We start from the raw sequence: 19,114 nt of genomic DNA on the forward strand, positions 1-19,114 counted from the left end.
ACAACAGGGTCTGTCCGCAGGGGCTCTCCTGCAAGCCCAGAGAGCCACTAGGTCTGGACCAACTGGGTCCACATGATGGCTGCTCCTGGGCCTGTTATGTATTTAGGGAGCTTTAGGGAGCCCTTTACTTTTAATGGCAAAAATCGCAACAACCTCATGATTCAGGGACTGAAAAGTTCTTCTGGGTCTGCCCCTTTCCTCTCTGTTTGTGTTCTTGTGGGCTTTCTTCTGGCCCCAGGTGGAGGGTGACATGCTGCCAGTACGTCCGCCAGCCCCAGTGCTGACAACAACATAATAGGGCCTGTCCCCAGGAGCTCTCATGGAAGCCCAGAAAGCCACTCACACCAGACCAAGTGGGTCCACGTGACGGCTGCTCCTGGGCCCGTTATGTATTTAGGGAGCCCGCTGACCACTTTGGATTACATGGGCAAGGCTGGAGGCTGGAACCCTCAACCGAACCCCATGGATTGAGGTGGAAGGAGGCACAGTTCCCCAAAGGAAAATCTGGATACTGTCTCAAGAAGGAAAGGTAATGGGTAGACAAAAGAAAAAAAAAAAAAACAAAACAGCCACCTGAGGCAGGAGAATCACTTGAACCCAGAAGGTGGAGGTTGCGGTGAGCCGAGATCGTGCCGTTGCACTCCAGCCTGGGCAATAAGAGCAAAACTCCATCCAAAAAAACAAAAACAGAAACAAAACAAAGCAAAAAACAAAAACAAACAAAAAAAAAACAACAGAAACAAACAAACAAAAAAACCCAGCCACCATAGGGAGGGAGGAAGTTGAGCTGATTATTAGGAAAAGAAAACGGTTCACATGGAATGAACTGGGGTATGGGTTAAGACATCTTCTATATGTGGTTAACAACTGATGTGATCCTAGAGAAACCACACTTTAAGTGGAAGTCTTGTGTTTCAGAATTTCAGCTGAAGCCCTAGAGCTGAAAACAACAGACAATAAAAACTCCCACATTCTAAAGAGGGGAGCCTGGCACAAATGGAGCAGGGAAAGGAAGGTTCCATGAGCGTCATTCTGAATACCCTCCCTAAGGAAAATTGGATGTGCGGAGGGGGAATCTCAGCCAGGGAATCTGAAGGTGTGAATGTGAGCTGAGCGTTTTCTCTCTTTTTTCCTATAAGGTATGGAGTCAGGATGTTCTTTCTTTCCAATTCTGTCCAAGCTGAATGCAAGAGGGGAGGGTGGGAAGAGACAGCAAGAGAACATAACCATACAGTGTGGGAATGGCGTCAAGAAGAGACTGGCCCCTCACGATACACGGGAGAGGTTGCTCAACTACAGAATCCTTAGGCCCCTCTAGGGTCCTCCAGAGCAGAGGCACCGTGGCAGAGTACATGTGTGAGTCTAAAGCAGTGCCCCAGAGAGGGGGATGCACGGAATTAGGCATTGGTTCCTCAGTCTCACCTCAAGAATGCTTAAGAGGGAGGCTGGCTCATGCAGACAGAGAGGGGGTGATGCGGGGGGCAGGGGGTGGCCTATTCTGATACCTTGTGGGGATGAGGTTGTGGGGCATCTCTTGGTCAAGTGCAGACTGCAGCAGATGTCTGGTGTGGAGGCCTCTTGAGAGACCGTGTCCAAGAGGACCACCTGCCAGAAGGAGGACCCCAGGCTGGGGGCTACAGCACCCCGCCGGGTAGAGGCAGCACTGGCGAGAGAGGAGTCTGCTGAGAGTGCATTTCCTGGACTGGAGATCAGGTGGGATAGACACCCTTGAAGGGGTCTCCAAAAATCCCAGAGGGGCCTCTGAAAGAGTCCCTGTGTATGGCCACCTGACTGCCAAATCAGTGTGCCCTAACCACCAATGACACGACCTCTGGGCAAAACTCCGGGATAATGTGAACTGCTCGAGAGACTGAAATTTAGGTCTAAACTGGAGTGGAAATTTTACCATATGAAAACTAAAGGCACCTGTAATCCCAGCACTTTGGGAGGCTGAGGTTGGTGGATCACTTGAGGTCAGGAGTTCGAGACCAGCCTGGTCAACATGGTGCAACCCTGTCTCTACTGAAAATACAAAATTAGCCAGGTATGGTGGCGTATGCCTGTAATCCCAGCCACTTGGGAGGCTGAGGCAAGAGAATCGCTTGAACCCAGGAGGCGGAAGTTGCAGTGAGCTGAGATCGTGCCATTGTACTCCAACCTGGGCAACAAGAGTGCAACTCCAACAAAAAAAAGAAAGAGAGAGAGAGAGAGAAAGAAAACTAAATAAAGAGTCCTAACATTTAATGACTGGAAAGTAATGGCATCTGCCCCATCCAAGGACCAGGACTGGGGATCCCACAGCTCATGTACGGGAGAAGCACAAAGCCTTTTCTGGATAGTGCGCCAGTCAGTGAGTCCAGCCCGCTCAACACCCAGTCACCCTGCACCTGAGCGTGGGACATTCCCATTACTCTGTGCCCATGAACGATCTCCAGACCTGCCTCAGAGTCCACGTCCTCTCGGGAGCCTGCCTTCGCCTTCCTCTCTGTCTCTTCTTTCCGACTCCTCGGCCTCAGCCATTGCTGCTGGTAGAAATAACATTGCCATTCCCTTCTTGAGGACTGTGTCTTCTGTGATTAGTGTCTAAGTTTTTCAAGGACTCTTGGCCTCGTGCATTTGTGTGTAACCACACGGAGAACATGGAGCTTGGACCATGGCTGATAACACTTTTGGGAAGGAGGTCAAGGACAGGATTAGAAGGCCCAGGGCCCAGGAACTAGATGGGGCTCACATCCATCAGATGCTGATGCTAACAAGAAGAGCCCTGGGCAGCAGGAGACCGCGATCCATGCCTGCACGCCCAAGTCACCTCACCTGCTGGCCCCGGCTTTCATGGGGGCAGTTGTCTGCATTTTTCAAGAGCTGCTTTCTCAGACTGTTTGCAATCTGCTTTTTGATAGAATGGACACAAAACATATCGGAGACATGACATTCATTTTCTTTCAGGAGTTCAAGGTAATGTTATATTCTCTAGGGGAAGAAGGTACAGTAATGAATGTCTCTTTCTGTTTGTCATCGATTATTTGGAGTTGATTTGACACAGCTGACACCTTCGAGTTTCCACTGAGGCTGTTTAACAATAGGGAGCTCAAGGACCTTGGGCATTCCGGGAAATGTGTCAGCGTGTTTTCTGCTCTCTTTCTATACAGGTCAAAAGTCCTTTTGAGACTTTTCACTCCTTTCTTCTTCTTCTTCTTTTTGTCTTTCTTTTTGAGAGGCTAGACAGATTTTTGAAAGCTTCCTCTAAACTATGCAATTGGGTACATGTTCAAAAGCGAGACCTTATTTCTTGTGAGAACTTTGTTGCCCTCCCTCTCTTGTCATCCGTCAGAAGCGCAGAGCTTTTTCGGAAGCTTTGACTGTGAAGGATCACAAATTTGTTTCTCAAAGGCCCCTCCGCTGGCTCCTCCCGCCTCACGAGTCCCGTTCCCCGTGTGCTTCTGTCCTTGCCCAGCAGACACCAGCCCCGCGCAGGCCAAACTGGCTCGGTTCCCCCTTTCATTCTTGTCCCTCTTTTCAATCTTTCTCTACTTTTTATGCAAAAAAATAAAGTGTACCAGGCCCGGCGTTGCCATGGCAGTCATGGGGCTGCGTGCGGGCCTTCAGTGGATTTGAGCTCTAAACTTGGAAAAAAGTCATAATGCCCTCAAAGAAGCTGGAAGGAGAGAAAGAAAGAGGAGAAAAATAAAACAGGGAAACAGCCTGAGAGGGAGAGATCAGGAGAAAGCAGGGCAAAGCCCCGAAAATACATTCGAGGTGACATCACTGCCTTTCCCACAGAGGCCATTGACTTGGGAGGCCGCCCAGCCAGTGGCTGCCCTAAAGCCGGCTCTCCAGGGCCGCGGAGCCTTCGCTCCCTTCCTGAATGCCTCTTTTGTTGGGAAACAGTGGACTGTTTCTGAAGGCCTGCATAAATGACTGAGTAATTCACTGCAGTTGCCAGGAAGTCGGAGCCACTTGTGAGCTAACAATAGTGAACTTTATCTCCCGCCCCATGCTGGAAGTTCCAGCTGTAGGTCCCGAATTCTAATAAGGGCTTTGCTCATGCCTCTGAGGTTATGGTAATATTTTATCCATCTTTTTTCATGAAGACGCAGTCGTTGCTGCTATTGACAACCGGAGACCAGCATTGAGGATTGAGGTGGGCAGGGGGCCAGGGGTGAGGGTGCCTGTGTTGGGGAAGATGGTGAATAAAATTCAGAGGAAGGAGGAAAGAAAGCAGTTTTCCTATGAGCGCGACATGTTTTCTGTTTAATAGGAGACTCTAAACTGACGTAGAGGAGAGAAGAGAAAGATTTCACTCTGACCCGTAAGTGCCTGGAGCGGAAAGATGGCTTCGGACATTTCCCGTGTTTCAGACGCTGCTCCTCCTTCTCCTCCTCAGCAGACGAACCGGCAGCCGAGGCTGATCATGTGCTCAGAATTAGTGTGAGGCTATGAGGTTCGTCTTCGCTCCCCCGTTTGTGGGCAAAGCCGACGTGTATTATTAAGTGATTCTGTATCCAGGCATCAGAGACCCCAATACCTTCTTTACATGACAGTTCTTAGCTAAGGGAAAGCTAAGAATTCACTCACTTCCTGCCTTGTGGGTTGTAAGGACACACCCCAACAAGTTCCTGTGAAGGGGGGCTGGGTCACTGACCCCCTGAGCAACCCCGGAAGGACAATTTCTAGGGCCTGGTTACAGAGATGACAGTTGGCTTAAGAACTCACTGTGTGCCACAGGCTTTCATGATTATTGTTTCAGTTAATCTTCCTGACAACCCTGAGAGATGGTCATATTTTCCCATTTTGGATGTGCCCGGCTAATGTTCATGGTGCCCTGTTGCCTCTGCAGCAGAGCGCTGCATCCTCAGTTGCTCAAGTCCCCGTTCAGGTTTCTCACTTCCTTGGCTTCTTGTTGAGGGAGAAGTAGAAAAAAATGAGTAAAAAGGGATTGGGGAATCTCGTGGGTGTGGGGGAGGATGGTGCGGGCCTGACTTCTCATCTTCCTGCACACCCTCCCACCCTTCCCACGAAAATAAACCAGTGAAACCACCTGTGAGCCACACGTGCAGTTCACTAGATGACAGAGGACACCACAATCTGCAAGATTACTTCAACACAGAGAAAGAGACCAAATTTCAGCTGAGCCCCTGTCACCACCACTGGAGCTTCTGGGCAAGGGGTCGGCAAGGTTTGTGTGACTTTGTGGAAAAAAAAAAAAAGACAGGATGGGGGTGCCTTAGATGAGGCAAAGACGATTGGCCTCAAAAAGAAAAACCCATTCCTGGATGCTGAAGGACTGGTGACGGATGGCTCAGGGCTTGGTAGTTCAGAGCAACAGCCACCTGGAAGGGACTTTGAACATGAGTCAGGCGGGAAGAGGCAGCCCCAGAGGTTGGCTCTTCCTGGAGAAGATGCGCAAAGAAGGAATGACCAGGGACATGTCGCGAAGGAGAAGGGAGGAACCGAGGGGACCTACAGAGATGAGAGATGACAGCATAGCAGACACAGCAAACCATCTCTTCCCTCCATCATCACCACCACCATCCACTAAGGAAACCAAACCAAAGAAGACAGATGTACCAAAAAGTGCACTCTCATGTTAGAAATCACACCCATGAAATGAACAGGAAGAGAAAATGCAGACCACATTCACGGGAAACTATAATAAGAAAATAGAAAATGGGAATCAACAGATAGAAGCTGTGAAAAAAAATCAAGCATGAAACAGAAGAAAATTGTCACAGAAGTATCAAAACTGAATTAAATAGACACAAAAAAGAATTTGAAGGTAAGGAAATACTTTAGATCGAAAATTTAAAAATAGAAATAGAGGCAGGAAACAGAACAAAAAAATAAAAGAAGAGTTAAGGAAATGCAAGGACAGAAAAGAGAGTAAAATGTTAGAATCTTAAAGGAAGTGAAGGCTAAATTACCAAAGATGACCAAAGAAGAATAGCCTCAAATAAAAGCTTACTAAGGGTCATGGAAAAATTAGGAAACACATTCAAGAGGATAACATAAAGATATAAAGAAGATCAATAAAAAGAGTGAAAGAGAAAATGGTTGAAATGTTGGAGAAGAAAGATGCAACATGTATGCTGGTTACTTTTATGTTTCGACTTGGTGAGGCTGTAGAAACCAGTCACTTAAACACTAACCTAGGTTTTGCTGTGAAGGTGTTTTTGTAGATGTAAGTTAACATCTATAATCAACTGACTTTCTACAGAATGGGAGAAAATTTTTGCAACCTACTCATCTGACAAAGGGCTAATATCCAGAATCTACAATGAACTCAAACAAATTTACAAGAAAAAAACAAACAACCCCATCAAAAAGTGGGCAAAGGACATGAACAGACACTTCTCAAAGGAAGACATTTATGCAGCCAAAAAACACATGAAGAAATGCTCATCATCACTGGCCATCAGAGAAATGCAAATCAAAACCACAGTGAGATACCATCTCACACCAGTTAGAATGGCCATCATTAAAAAAGCAGGAAACAACAGGTGCTGGAGAGGATGTGGAGAAATAGGAACACTTCTACACTGTTGGTGGGACTGTAAACTAGTTCAACCATTGTGGAAGTCAGTGTGGCAATTCCTCAGGGATCTAGAACTAGAAATACCATTTGACCCAGCCATTCCATTACTGGGTATATACCCAAAGGACTATAAATCATGCTGCTATAAAGACACATGCACACGTATGTTTATTGCGGCACTATTCACAATAGCAAAGAGTTGGAACCAACCCAAATGTCTAACAACGATAGACTGGATTAAGAAAATGTGGCACATATACACCATGGAATACTATGCAGCCATAAAAAATGATGAGCTCATGTCCTTTGTAGGGACATGGATGAAACTGGAAACCATCATTCTCAGTAAACTATCACAAGGACAAAAAACCAAACACCGCATGTTCTCACTCATAGGTGGGAATTGAACAATGAGAACTCATGGACACAGGAAGGGGAACATCGCACTCCGGGGACTGTTGTGGGGAGGGGGGAGGGGGGAGGGACAGCATTAGGAGATATACCTAATGCTAAATGACGAGTTAATGGGTGTAGCAAAACAACATGGCACATGGATACATATGTAACAAACCTGCACATTGTGCACATGTACCCTAAAACCTAAAGTATAATAATAAAAAAAAAGAAATAATTATCATAGTTACTAAATACATTAATTATATAATAAATACACTTAATATATAATATACAATATGTAATATAAAATATATAATAAAATTATGATTAAGAAATTTAAAAAAAAAGAAAATAACTCTGGCTAAGGTGGTGAGCCTCACCTAATCAGTTGAGGAAGTAAGAGAAAAACCTGAGGTTTCCCAGAAAAGAATAAATTGTGCCTCAAGTTTGCAGCATCAGCTCTTGGTGAGTTCCCACCTGTTGGTCCGCTTTGCACATTTTTCTCATGTCAGCGTCACAATCGTGCAATCTACTTCCTTCAAACAAATTTCCATGTATCCTATTGTTTTTCTTTTCTCTGGAGAACCCTAATACAATATGTGTATGAGTGTGTGTGTGTGTGTGTGTGTGTGTGTGTGTGTGTGTGTGATTGAAATCTCTGAAGAAAAAAATGTAGTAGAGCTAATATTTAAAATTATAATTCAAGAAATAAAAAAAAATAATAAAAATACTGTATTAAAAAAATCTATGAGTTACATTTAAAGCAGCAATAATAGAAAATTTATGCCCTAGCATCCATGCCAATAAAAATAAAAGAATGAGAAAAAAATGAGTTGTAATCCCAAGTAAAAAAAAGGAAGAAAACAACAAAGAAAAACAAAAGATTTAATAATAGAGAAATGTGATAAAAACAGAAAAAGACTGCATTAAATAACTTTTGAAATAATAATGAACAAAAAACTCTAGGTAATTTAATAAAAAAAAGGGGGCAAAACTTTAAAAAATAAAATATAACAAGGAGTAAATGACTATCCACACAGGAAAAAAACCTTTTAAAATTTTAGAGTACTTTTATGCCAATACATTTATAAAGACTGATGAAGTGGGTAATTTCTGCAGTCAAATGTTTTACCTCTGAGCTATACTGCAAGCTGTGAAGTGGGTAATTTATTAATAAAATATAGTTTACCAAAATTCACCTTAGTAAACTGAAAGCTTGATCAGTTTCCATAGAAGGCATAGAAAAATATATTAAGCACTGCTCTTTAATAAAACACCATACCAAACAGTTTCAGAGGGGAGTGCTTCGACACCTGTAGAGGCTCGCGGGCCCCACTACATACCTTGTTTTAAAATATAGAAAATGAAGAGGGAATTTCCAGTTCCTTTTATGAAGAATGGATGAGCTTGATAGCTGAGCTTAATAAAAACAGCACAACAAAGGAAGTTAGAGATCAGTTTCACTATTAATACTGATTTAAAACTCCAAAATAATTCACCATGACCATGAGTAATTTTATATCAGAATTCAAAAACAGTTGAATATTACAAAATCTTATTAGTATATTTTACCACACAATTAAATCTAAGGAGACAATGATATAACTATCTCCAGATATGCAAAAAATAGCCTTTGACAAAATTTAACTTCATTTTTAATAGAATCTCTAGAAAAAAGTCAAAATGCAAATCCCTAATATGACAAAATGTATTATTTTCATAAAAGATTAAGAAAGAAATTAAAGTACGAAATTAAGATTCTGAAACTAGGATCGAGATATGCACATATATATTCCTATATATATATTTTATATATAATATATATATCTCCCAGTCCTAATTCCAGAATCATTCCAATTAGGAAACACTAGACATATTCCAGTTAAGGTTAGAAACAAGGCAAGGATTCCTATTATCATCATGTAACTAGATTACAGAATCGAAGGCAAAATAATTGGTGAAAATAAATAAACTGTCTTTTGCAAGTGACATGATAGTATACCTGGTGAATTCCAGAGAATTAATGATAAGACAAACTTAAGTGAAAACATTAATCAACTAGCAGAATATAAAATTAGCATGCAATAATCAATAGCCTTTATATACATAACCAACTAAAAGATATAATAAATGATAAAGTCAGAATTACAATAGTAATAAAGGATAAACTACATAGAAGTATAAAAGTATTACTTAGAATCTATCTCAGGAAAACCGTAAAACATCCCAGAAAGCCCCAATAGGAGATGATGATGTTTCAGTATTATAAACACAACAATCCTTCGCATGTTAATTTCCAAATATTATGCATTCTCAGTTACACACACACTCACACACTCACCAGGCTAAACAAGTTGATACTCAAGTTCACAAAAAATACCTGGAAAAGGAAGAGGTAGCATGTATTAAGATTGTAAGGTGGAAGGAGTGTGAGAATTGAAAAATTACCTATCAGGTACCGTGGCTCATTACCTGGGTGCTGAAATAATCTGTACACTAAACATGCAATTTAACTCTGTAACACGCTTGTGCACATGCCCCCGAGCCTAAAAGTTGGAAATTAAAAAAAGAGATACTCTAAACCTTCTATAATTAAAGCAGCATGGACATATTTCCAAAAGGACGAGCAAATGGCGTAGAACAAATGGTGCGTAAGAGTGTAATATGGAGGCACATAATCCAATCACTGGGGCAAAAAATGGACTTTCTGGTAAATAAAATAAGTGATATCAGAGTAACTGGACAGTTATTGAGAAAAGATAAAATTAGATTCATTTCTATCCTTCATGTAAGAAAGGATTTCTAACAATTCAAAATCCAGGTGTCATAAATGAAAAGATTGATGTTTGCTTACATTAAAACAAACTATTTGCATGGAAAAAGCACCATATACTAGGTCAACAGGCAAATGACGAACTGGGAGAGAGCACAGATGAAGGGCTATGTACCTATTATACAAAGAACTTGGGTATATTGGGGAAAAAGGACAAAAAATCGTATAGAAAAGTGGAACAAGTCATTCATGAATAGAAAATCCACAGAATAGATATTAAAATGGCACTTCCATGTTAAAGAGGTCTAACTTCGCTCATAATAGGAGAAATGTTGATTAAAACTGTGCAGAAGGGTCAGGCCAGGTGGCTCACGCGTGTAATCCCAGCACTTCGGGAGGCGGAGGCGGGTGGATCACGAGGTCAGGAGATCCAGACCATCCTGGCTTACATGGTGAAACCCTGTCTCTACTAAAATACAAAAAAAAAAATTAGCCGGGCGTGGTGGCAGGCGTCTGTAGTCCCAGCTACTCGGGAGGCTGAGGCAGGAGAATGGCGTGAACCCGGGAGGCGGAGCTTGCGGTGAGCCGAGATTGCGCTACTGCACTCCAGCCTGGGCGACAGAGCGAGACTCTATATCAAAAACCACAACCACCACCACCACCACCACCGCCAACAACAAAAACTGTACAGAAGGACCATTTCTTACCCATCCGTTGGGAGAAAATATGAAAGCTTGACAATTCACGCTGCTGACAAAACTGTCTGGTAACATGCACTGCTAGCGGGAATTTAAAGTGGTTGGTGCAAAAGTAATTGCGGTTTTTGCCTTTTAACGTAAAACAGTAATTGCAGCTTTGCCATTACTTTTTTTTTTTTTGAGACGGAGTCTTGCTCTGTCGCCCAGGCTGGAGTGCAGTGGCGCGATCTCGGCTCACTGCAAGCCCCGCCTCCCGGGTTCACGCCATTCTCCTGCCTCAGCCTCCCGAGTAGCCGGGACTACAGGCGCTCGCCACCACGCCTGGTTGTTGTCATTACGTTTAATGGCAAAAACCACAATTACTTTTGCATCGATCTAATATAATTCCTATGGAGGGGAATTTGGCAATTCTAAAAACAGCTACATATACATTTGTTCTTCAACCCAGAAATCACACTTCCAGAAATTTACTCTGAAAATATATTTCAAATAATACAAAAAGAAGGCATATGATTATTCACTGCAGCCATATTCACATTATAAAATTTAGCAACTACCTAAATGTCTATACAGTACTCCCTTCTTATGGATGGTTTCATTGTCTGCATTTTCAGTTATCCGTGGTCAATAGTGATCCAAAGATATTAAATGGAAAATTCCAGAAATAATCCTTACGTTTTATTTGTGCTCCATTTTGAGTTGCTGACGAAATCATGCACTCTCCTGCTTTGTCCTACCCGGCAGGTGAATCATCCCTTTGTCCAGCGTCTGCACACTGTTTAAGCTACCTGCTAGCCACTTAGTAGCCATCTCTGTTATCAGAACGACTGTCGTGGTGTCACAGTGCTTGTGTTTTAGTAACCCCTATTTTACTTAATAACGGTCCCAAAGCAGAAGAGTAGTGATGCTTGTCAATTCAGACTAGAATGAATCTTCTATCCAGGAAATTATTAATTGTTATAATTGTTCTGTTTTATAATTATTGTTAATCTCTTCTTGCGCTTAATTTATAAATTAAAGTTTGTCATAGGTATGCATGTATAGGAAAAAACATAGTGCATATATAATTGGGTACTATCCACGGTTTCAGGCATCCACTGGCGGTCTTGAAATGAATCCCCTGAGGATAAGGAGAGGTACTATACATAAGAGATGGATTTTATAAACTATGCTGTATCTACGCAATGGAGTGATGTGAACTGGGAAAAAAATGATAGACCTCTAAGAATAGAGAAGAGATGATTTCCTTTTGTTTTGTTAGTGAAAACACAAAGTGTAAGAAAGAAGAGGAGATAATAAGTGACATCAATCTGATTATCTGTTCGAGCAGTAAAATGTCATGGATAAGCCAGAGAACAATGAAGTTTGTTACTTATATTGAGAGGGACAAGTAGGGCTGAAGAGATACAGGAAGAGACTACCTTTTTGTATAGCTGAGATTTGAAGGTATGTTAATATTCTTCATATTCAAAAAATTAAAATGGAAACAAGAATAATGAGGAAATAGAATTGAAACGGAAGCAAATTAATGCAACTGCTTTTAAGATGAATAACACAACGGTTGGGGAGGAGATAGCCAAGTAACTTATGAATAGAATGTTGACTTTATACCTAAACTCTTTTCAATAGTTTACTTTTTATGGTGGTATAGGCAAATCAATTCTAAAACTGTTTTAGATCTATTATGGGATTGACCAAATAAGTAATTGGATTGATGTTAAACCATGGCTGTTACAGTGAAAAAATCAATACTACATATATTCTGTAATATTATGTATGATATGAAGAATGTATATATTATCTATCTATCTATATCTATCTATTGATCTATCACCGACTGTATGATGGCCTTGCTACCAAAGAATCCAGCAGAATTATTAATTCATTATAGTCTACATCTTAGGAGCAGAGCAGCTCTTTAGAACTCTCTACCTGCTGCCTTGAGAAGTACATTGATTTCATCAATTTTACTGATGCTGATTCGCTTTTGAATTGAAAGACTTGATTTGCTGATATGTTTTTAGAATCTTAGACTTTTAGAGATGAAATTTCTTGTTCACTCTTTTCTAAAATGTTGGGAAGGATTATCTGTTCCTGAAAATTTAATAGTAACCAAAGCTTTATGTCTCCATCTACCTGGAATGTCATTGCAGTGTAAAAAAAAAGACAACAAAGTGTCTCTTTTCAGGATCACTTATGATCCTGAACAGTGGAGAAGTTTCAACCTAGACAAACACTTTCTTTACATTTGGTGCAGGGCTACAACTCTACAGCAGGACAAAAGACAGAATTAACATAACCATGCTTTAAGAGAAGTACTTTCAGGATAACTGCAAACTAATCAAGAAGTGATCCTTTAACAGTTAAATCAACTTCAGAAATCCAGGCGAATGAGAAACTATGAATACACAGTTCTCCAAACTCCCTATTGAATTTCAGTGGAGATGGTCAATGTGTGAAACTAAATAAGGGTTAAACTTTGAAATCCCTTCAGACTGAAATAGTAACTGATTCATTTCCCTCTCATAAAAATAGAAAGATCAATGAATAATGACCACACCAAGGGGGAATCCTTTTTCTTTTTCCTTCATCAATTATCTTTCAATGCCCATTTTAGCTCATCATATTTTGAGGCTTTTACTGGTGTGTGTTTGTGTGTGTGAAATGGCACATGGGTGTTCATGGCATGTGGTCAACAGCACAGAAAGGACAGGTGGCTGACGCTCCAGCCACAGTATCGTCAGACTCAAGGTCAAATTCTACTCTATCCTTAGCGTTTTCTGCAGAAATTCTTTTTCTAAATTGGAGCACTTACCTAACAGAGAGATCCAAATAATTTTTAATTTGGAAATCCCAGCCATGCTTATACATTAACATATATGATACTTCATACAATGTATGCCCATAACCACATTAGTACATATACCAAAATTTTTCAGAATATGCTGGCTTTTTGTTACTGCTAATTTTTCTTTTAAATTTGATGCAGATCATCACATTTGTCTTGGAGACTCCTTACACCAATATAAATGAACATATTTATGTTCACTTATTTAACAGCAAGGGATAAAGGTCTTCAGAGAAGACTGGGAAAAAAAATTAAAATTTACAAACTCTACCAAGAAGCACATCTTGCTTTGTGTCTCTTGTGGGAGGGATTATTAACAAGAAAATGCTATTAAAATTGGTTGGTTTTACCCACAAGGTAATATTATAATAGCTTTTGTTGTTTTGGTGCTATATCTATGTTTTTTTCTTCTTGGATAGTCTAGAGTTTTGCCTCCTATTATCAATGTTTTTTTGTTTGTTTGTTTGTTTTACTTTCTCCATCTGCTTTCAAGACTTCATATCTTTTTAGTCTTCTTTCTTGTTTTTAAAGAGCTTGGCTGATTTTCTCTTTTGTTTATCTTTCTGCCTTTGAATTCAGTCATAGAAACTAACTGAGCTTCTATGAGTTCTTAATAATAGTTATGCTACTCATAAAAGAAGTTCAGCATTTTCAATTCTGCTTTCTTCCTCAGGAAAATCTTTTTCTAGAATTACTGATACTATGAAGTTGCAAAAATAGCAGCCTTGGACTAGATATGTGTGTGTGTGTGTGTGTGTGCATACACACACAATTTATATACATTTAATCTCTTGGTCTTGGCCTATTTCAGATGATAATGGACTTAGTACTAAAATGGCCAACAGATAGTCCTTGAAGAAGAAAGAACAGAATTGAGGAAGAGACTCAGAGTGTCATAAACTGGAAATTTGGTTGTTGGCAGTTGATGGAGGCAAGCTCTACAAAGTAGGTTTATCAAATGGAAAAAGGATGAAATGAAGAATAGAGAAAAACCATATGTTATTCTGACTGACTTAAATTTACATAAATGTAGATTCAAAATATTTGTAATTTGTGATCATCCATAAGTTAGGATAAATTCAGAGCCTCAGCAGAGTTTCAGCACAGGAGAAAATATGTTCTCATCTGTTCTGAAAGTGGTTTTGTCTGTGCCCAAGACCATGTGGAGACCGGAACTGAATCACTTGGCCATGGCCTCAGGGTGCAGGACCATGTGACCTCATTGTGCATTGAGCTGGAATTCCTGACCTGTTGGGGGTCTGATCTTAGTCATGTGTTCATCCATTTATCAAATAAGATTACTCAATAGACATCAATTCCATGCCTTTTATGTACCACGCACTTCCTGATTGCAGGCTTGGAAGAGGTGACGGATCTTAGAGATAATTCAAAAAGTAGAAAAGACAGTGCTTGATAGTTTATTGGATGTGGGAGTGAAGGAGGGGGAAGGCTTGAGGATGACTCTGGCTCACCAGGAGATAAATAGGTGGGTGACGATGCCATGCAGGGAGATGGACGCAGCAGAGTGGAGGACATCATGAGTTTGGTTTGCAGCCTGCCAAGTGTGAGATGCTGGTGGTTTTTCTAATGGGGAATTCTAGTAGGCGTTTAGATATACTGAGCTGAAGCTCTGCATAGAAAAATAGCAGCCATGAGCAAATAAAGAGTAATTAAAGCCAAAAGTGTGTATACATCTCCAAAAGCAAGAAAAGAAAAGGTTCAGATGAAACCCTCCAGGAAAGCAAAAAAAAAAAAAAAATGTTCTACCTCCTCCCCAGAAAGAAATAAATAGATGGTGAAAGCAAATCCTGTTGATGAAGGTGAGAAAAAAGTAGGAGGACAACCAGGAGATCATGGTGTTCAGGAAAACCAGGGAAGAAGGCATCCAAAGAATAAAAGAGTGGGCAACAGTGCAAAATGTTCCAGGGGGACCAAATAAGTGGGGGCCTGGAAAGCATCACTTGAAGGCCTTGGCTGTCATTGGTGATCTTGTCACAAAGGCAGATCCTGAGGGTCAGGTTCAGAGAGGGAGGAAGTTGACAAACGGCAATAACTGGACCCAGAAAGTGTAAATGACTCTTTTGAGAAGTGTTTCTTCTCAAAAGCAACACTTTTGAGAAGGGTAGCTGTATTAGTCTGTTCTCACGCTGCTAATAAAGACATACCCAAGACTGGGTAATTTATAAAGAAAAGAGGTTTAATTGACTCACAGTTCAGCCCGGCTGAGGAAGCCTCAGGAAACTTATGATCATGGTGGAAGGGGAAGCACACACATCCTTCTTCACGTGGTGGCAGGGAGGAGAAGAATGAGAGCCCAGCAAAGGGGGAAGCCCCTTATCAAACCGTCAGCTCTTGTGAGAGCTGACTCACTATCATGAGAACAGGATGGGGGAACTGCCCCATGGTTCAATTGTCTCCACCTGGTCCCTCCCACGATATATGGGAATTATGGGAACTACAATTCAGGATGAGATTTGTGTGGGGAAACAGCCAAACCATATCAGTAGCCAAGCAATATCATATTAATTAGAGGGGATTATGGAATCCAGGGAGGCTGGAGTTTCTGTTGTTGCAGTTTTTTGTTTTTTTTCCCACAGTCATGGAGGCTAGAACTGAAGAAATCAAGGTGTCAGCGGGGTTGTGAAGAAGGACTGGCTCCAGGCCCCTCTCTTTGACTTGCAGATGACTATCTTCAGGCTCACGTGGCATTCTCCAACTCTCTCCTTTTTTTTTTTTTTTTTTTCTTGAGATGGAGTCTCACTCTGTTGCCCAGACTGGAGTGCAGTGGCATGATCTTGGCTCACTACAAACTCTGCCTCCTGGGTTCACGCCATTCTCCTGCCTCAGCCTCCCGAGTAGCTGGGACTACAGGCGCCCGCCACCACGTCCAGCTAATTTTTTGTATTTTTAGTAGAGTTGGGGTTTCACCATGTTAGCCAGGATGGTCTCGATCTCCTGACCTTGTGATCCACCCGCCTCGGCCTCCCAAAGTGCTGGGATTACAGGCATGAGCCACTGAGCCCAGCCTGTTGCTGCTGTTTTGTTTTAGATTTTAGAACGTGGGCTTAAATCCTTCTGCAGGATGGTCAGCTCCAGAAGCCATGTGTTGTATTCACCAACACATCCTCATCAACCTCAGTGCCTGGCACAGAGCTGGTGGTCAATGAATATTTGTTGCGTGTGTGGATATGCAAATGAGCACAAGCAAAGCAGGGCAGATGCATAGGAGAAAGGGGTCACTGATGAACGCTCTAGTGTGGTGGGTCCTCGTCTGCTCTACTCTGAGTTAGTCCGTGCTGGTCAGTATGGAAACATCCAGTTACGTTCTAGTCAAGGAGGCCCTGAGGGAATGTCTTCCAGCCCAGTATTCATTAGGCAGGCGTTCACGAGGCCGATCTTCGAATAACCGACACTTACCGTTCACTCACTAACACAGATTCCTGCAAGTTGGATTTTAGCTTCCTTTATAGATCTCTTGCTGTTTCACATCCTGCATAAACTTTTATTTTCTACTTTACTTGCGTAATGTCCTATATCATTCTGCCCTACCTCTCTTTCTCGAATCAGACTGACATCTGGTCCCTTGTTCTCAATTACTTTACTGTAAAGAGAAAAGTCTCCATGGGCGACACTCCGGGAGTCTAGAAACAGTGGTGAGTTCCTTTGACTCACTCTTGCCCCCTTCTGCTGGTTTCTCTGTACCTGCTATGGGCTGGCCTTGTGCTGTTGCACGGTATGGTTAGGCTCTGAGGCTTTCATAAGCACAGGTTCTTCTAGAATTCAGCCTGTCGTATATTTGCAGAGTCTCTGTTGATAGAATTGTAGGAAGGGAAACTTGGAAGTTTAGGCATCTATTTCCTATGGGCTTCTAAGCTCAGCTTTGGACTCCACGCTGGGCCTGATGGTTCCCCACTTTCAACTCTAGGAATCTCTTTCTGGCAGACTTCCTCACAACTCCTGCACACTTCCTGCTCCCTCAACAGGAAGCACTGCAAATGAGCTGTCCTCGCGTTCTTTCCGAGCTTCTGCTTCCCTCTAGAATAAGGAAATGCTATTACACATAGCAGTTGGAAATTGAACAAAAGGAAATGAGCCTAACCAAACAATAATTATCCATCACATCCTCACACACACCACACACGGGGAGGTGGGACTGGGGGTTGCAAACACACAGCTTTAATAACCATAAAACAGAACCAGGACTACTTGGACTAAAGTGAGTCCAACTTTTCCAGAAGAGAGTATGATGTAAGAATATAGGCTGTGTGTGAGTCATGCTTTGATAATTCAGCTGAGTGACTTTGGACAAGTTATTTGAACTTTCTGAGTCTCAGATGCCTCATATATTTAATGGAGATACCATAATGCTCATTGAAGGGATTAAGTGAGCTAACTCCTTAAAAGCTTAGCTCAGTGGCTGGCATGCCAGCAAAATGCTTATCATTCATAATAGTAATTATTAATTACCCTACTTTGCCTATAGGAAATGGTGATGCTTTAAGTTTATAGAAAATTTATCCTGAGAATATGAAAGGTCATGCTATTTGAAGCAACACTATAGAGAAGACCATGAAGAACAGAATCTGTGTTGAGTTATTGATCTACACATTATACTGGGGAGTGCAATGGATCGTATCAATAACCGTTTGATTCAACTCAGCATATTTTCAGCATCTTCAAGTATACCATTCTGATAGAATTGAGGGCAAAGGTTTTCCCTCTCTCTAATTTATCCAAATATAAAAAACTCCGGGCTTTTTCCTTGCAACACAAACACTGGGGTTTTAAATTACATTTTTCAACTCTGATCTAGATATTTGGCACTGTGTAGACAGAGCCTGGAAACTCCTCAAAGGAGTGCAAAACAAGACAAACAGCTTAGCACGAGGATGGATGTTGTGTTTGTCTAGCGCCTGTGACAATGACACTAATCCAAAGTCCACACCCAAGGGAATGTGCATCAACACACTTGAAAATGTAGCTGCGAGCTGCTTCGGTCCTATGTGGAGCTGCTGAGCCAGGGGACATACTGTAAGCGAGCTCAGCGTGACAGGAACGGCAGTCACAAACCCTTATCTTCAGCTGAGTTCACACCCTTGAGAGCACCATGAGCAAGGACAGCTGATATGAAGCAAGAACGCTGACGTCACTGTTGAGTGTGGAGCACAAGATACATATAGAATAAAAATAACTACTTGCTGGCCTGTTTATTTATGCACCCAAAAGCCCTTCAGACTTGGTTGACATTTAATACTAAATGATGGTAATAATGAATGGAAGTTCTGCCATTTTCCTGTCATTTTTGTTTTGTTCTCCCTCTTTCCCTTTCATTTCCCCTTCCCTATTTTTAAAGGTCTGAACAACAGCCAGGCATAAAAAGCCAACTTGAGGCTCATTGGGGTGATCTGCGTCAGTCATCGGCCACCCCTGGACTGTGTGAATGCAGAGGCCGACTCTCGGAGTGAGGCTTCCAGGTGCTGCAAAACGCTCCATTCATGGAGACACGGAGTGTAAAAAGAAAGCTGCCCATGGGTAAAAGGAACACAAAACAGAATGGAGAGTGATCGTTCTCAGAGTGACACTGGGGCCTCTGCAGGAAAGCTAGGCGACATAGTGCAGATGAAAGAAAGGCAGAAAAAACATTTTGGCCAGAGCAGATGCAAAACCATTAGAGTGAAAAGAACAGGCTCGCTCCTGACTCGCTGGGGCCAATCTGGCCGCAGGGCAGCAGGCGGTGCTGGTCCAGATACTCTGGGGAGTCTGCGCGGTGTGCCCAGAGCCCCTGGGCAAACATGGGGCACTTTGATGAGAAGCAGTATTTTGGGTCTCTCATTCATTCCCAGTTAATGTCTTAAGTTTTCTTCAGC

At 42.0% G+C, this 19,114-nt stretch overlaps 1 long non-coding RNA gene across 1 annotated transcript; it reads left to right on the forward strand.

Annotated features, from left to right (window-relative positions):
* The first annotated feature begins 4,042 nt into the window (after window positions 1-4,042).
* On the forward strand, window positions 4,043-18,826 carry LOC131381862 (uncharacterized). The gene is made up of 3 exons (XR_009210870.1): window positions 4,043-4,141; window positions 4,259-4,441; window positions 18,601-18,826. It is a non-coding gene; the product is annotated as an uncharacterized LOC131381862 (long non-coding RNA).
* Window positions 18,827-19,114: the final 288 nt, after the last annotated feature.

Source organism: Hylobates moloch, unplaced genomic scaffold, assembly GCF_009828535.3.
Source record: "Hylobates moloch isolate HMO894 unplaced genomic scaffold, HMol_V3 SCAFFOLD_2, whole genome shotgun sequence".
NCBI classification, from domain to species: Eukaryota; Metazoa; Chordata; class Mammalia; order Primates; family Hylobatidae; genus Hylobates; species Hylobates moloch.